Below are 3,431 nucleotides of genomic sequence, written 5' to 3'. Positions count from 1 at the left end.
TGTCGTTGGGGAAACGGGTGGCAATAGCACTTTTTAAGTTAGCTTTAGGCACTACAAAACAATTGCAATTTTACAAACAGCCCCTGGCAAAAAAGTATGGAATCACCTGTCGTGGAGGATGTTCATTCAGTAATTTTAGGGTTTTTTAAAATGTATTTATTTTAAAGAAAAATGATGAATCACAGACCCGACCCAAAACTGCCTCAGACAGACAGAGCAGCATACAGGCCATCATACTACAGTAGGCCTAGACCCGTGAGAGCAACTCCCCGCCCTCCATGGCCAACCCCTGTACCTGTCCTGTCTGAAAAGGACTAGCTAACATCAACTGAATGAACATCCTACATGACAGGTGATTTTTTATTTTGTCTGAGGTTGTATGCCTATCACATGGTAAAATTTGCAGTCTCAAGTCAACACTGCTTAGAGCATATGGTCCCACTCATTTTAGTGTTAATGTACTGTTGAATTAACACTTGAAGAGTTGAATTTAACATTATAAAGCAGAGGAGAAGATCCCGAGTCAGCTGAGGTGGACACTGAGGCAGCGGCAGTAAGAGATACCCTGATGCGTCACATGCATTTGTGAAAGACCACAGAATTCACATCAAGTGAATATGTATATTAAAAACAAACAAACATGGGCATTTTTCACAAAAATGCATTTAATAAATATTCATAATTAGTATTAAATATTAAATAACATTAAATGGTAAGCCCACTTGGCTGCTTGAAGAGGCAATGGGCGGGTTATTCTGATGCTCCAAACTGGCGCTTGACGGACGTTCTCAGAGAAGTTAGCATCTCTCCATCTTCCTCCTCCTGCCTCTTGCCTTTTCAGTAAGTCCGACAGCTGCTGACTCTATGCAGCTAGTACAGACTTTTTCTTCAGTGGCCTGCGAAACAGGCGACTACCTCCTGCTGCAGCTGGGGTGGGGCCTGGGGGCTCTGAATCCTCCATGGTCACTTGTCCACTGTAGTCTTCTATTACATGAGGAAACACATACAATACAAACACATTTAATTAAGTTATCCGAGACATGGTATTACAACACTAGAGGTTTTTTTAATCCAAGTTAAAGGGTGTCAACTAAGCTTGAACATATTAGCCTGAAGTAAGCGTGAACATATTCAGTTCCAATGATTTAATGGATATCAGTGTTAAGAATATTTTGAAGCTGTTTATCAAAATGACACCTCAACCTCTGACAAGAGAAAAGTGAGTACACCCCTATTTGAAAATGCATAGAAAGGTCTTCAGTGAGGCATGATTTGGTTCAGTGTCACAGTGCTTTGGACCATTTCTTGTGGACTGATAAGCCCAAGATAAACAATTTTGTTTTAGATGGTGTCAAGTACGTGTGACAGTACCCAAGTGAGTAGTTTGAAGACAACAGTGTGTTTTGCCTCTAGTGAGGCATGGTACTGGTACTGACATGGTTTGACATGAATGCTGCCAACATTTGGATGCTTACAATACAGGTAAGTTAAAGTGAATAAAGTCCTAAACACTACTTGTCTTCTGTTAAATTGAATAGTGAGAGCGTAACTTCTCGACCCTCAGGTCTTAATCAGGCAAAGTGCATCCTTGACAAGCAGAAGGCCTACCAGCACTATGAGTACCAGTGATGAAAGAAGTGCAGGGCATAGTGTCAGTGTCAGACAAGTCACCTAGAGGCAGTGACCGAGGCAAAAGGTTACTCCAGCAGGAGACCTTTTGCATATGTACTATTTAAACATGATGTCCCCCAATGGTCTTATTGAAGATTTTGACATCAAACCATTCTTGTACATCTAAATTTAACAAAAGAGAAGCAGTGTTGCAGATTTTATTTTATTCACTTCACGGGACTATTCTATTACTCTTTCACTGGATTAATACTTTTATTGTCCTGCACCTCACTCTTTCTGGGCATTTTCGCATAGGGGTGCCGGAGTACTCACTTTGGTCAGATGTTGAATTGTTTAAAAAAAACAAAAACAAAAACAGAGAAATGTGTAGGCTACTCACTTTTGTGATACACAATATTAGCATGAATAACATGACATTCAAAAGCATGATGATCCTGACTTACCAGCACCCTCTTCTTCCTCATCATCCCCTTCATCCTCTTTCTCGTCTTCCACACCAGATTGGTCATCAGGGGGAACTATTTGTACAAAGCCAGACGAACAATGTAAACAGTGAGAAATCGTTCATCAGATCCACAGCTTCATTAGCAAAAGTCAGTCCTCGTCTTTCTGTTTACTTAGCTACTGCGCTACGTCTGTCTGAGTATCGTGTCCTGTTTGATACAAACATATCATTACTTGTACGAGCGATATACGAGGGGGGAAGATTACAATGTAGACCTAGAAGACATTTATGTAAACAGCTGTACTACCTGGAGTCTTGTATGTGACACCTGAGGAGGGCTATCTATTAGCAAGTTTACAGTAGCAAGTTCCCCTTCGGATAAAGTAGCCAGGTTAACACTAGCCTACATCAACAACAATTAATCCACTCACCGGTGCTGTCAATAGCAGAGGACCTCGCAACCACGACCGGCCTGGCACCCAGTAGCTAGCTGGTCCATTTCTTCGAAAAAATCAAAACAGCGTTTTCCCCCAGCCCCATTCCTTCACGCCTGCCTTTTCTCGACCAAACTTAGCTTTCAAATTCTCGCGCATATAACAGCACTGCGCATGTGCGAACTTCCTACGTCGCTTTAACGCTTTTCCATCAATTTTATGTCGACTTATCTCTAGCCAATCCACCTTTTTAGAGCGATATAAATGAGGTCGACAAAGCTGGCGTTGAAGCGACTTAACCGCTTTTCCATCACTTGTGTCGCATCAACTTTTTAATGCGCACTATTTTAAAGCGACTTTATATTGGATGGAAAAAGGATCAGTGTTTGATGGCATGGCTTAGTCTATACAAATAAACATGTACATCCATGAAATGTCACCTTCTAATGTAGTACATTTTTCAGTTTTGACACAAGCATATAGAGACTTCATCCAACATCCAACGCTCTAAGACATCAGATGTGCATGAATTGTTATGACTCATTCTTTTGAAACTCGGTTGTCGGTAGACCTGAGTTTGTTCTCCCGACAACTGTTGTAAATGCATTCTATTGCAACAGTTGGGGTCAAACACTTGTCTGAAAACACCAATGTTAAGCGAACTCGGAGTACTATTGTATTTTCCTGAGGCGGAAGCCAGAGTTTCCGACAGCCGAGTTTCAAAAGAATGCACAGATAAACACTGAAAGCTGCACATCAGACAGAGGCTTATTTTTCAGTCATAGCCCATGAGAGCTTACCTACCTGAGGCCTATATGTGAGGGGGTCAACTTCCTCTCTATCATGATGAGTAACTGGTATATAGACTGATGGGTCAGTACACCTTTTAGTAGAGAAAGTGCGCTCAACTCCGGAAAGTT

At 41.5% G+C, this 3,431-nt stretch overlaps 1 long non-coding RNA gene across 1 annotated transcript; it reads right to left on the bottom strand.

The window, feature by feature from the left end:
• Positions 1 to 622: 622 nt before the first annotated feature.
• On the bottom strand, positions 623 to 2,847 carry LOC134438570 (uncharacterized). The gene is made up of 3 exons (XR_010032626.1): positions 2,509 to 2,847; positions 2,076 to 2,150; positions 623 to 984 (listed from the first exon to the last, which is right to left on the bottom strand). It is a non-coding gene; the product is annotated as an uncharacterized LOC134438570 (long non-coding RNA).
• Positions 2,848 to 3,431: the final 584 nt, after the last annotated feature.

Source organism: Engraulis encrasicolus, chromosome 22, assembly GCF_034702125.1.
Source record: "Engraulis encrasicolus isolate BLACKSEA-1 chromosome 22, IST_EnEncr_1.0, whole genome shotgun sequence".
Taxonomy (NCBI): Eukaryota; Metazoa; Chordata; class Actinopteri; order Clupeiformes; family Engraulidae; genus Engraulis; species Engraulis encrasicolus.
This window is presented reverse-complemented; position numbering and strand designations above follow the sequence as displayed.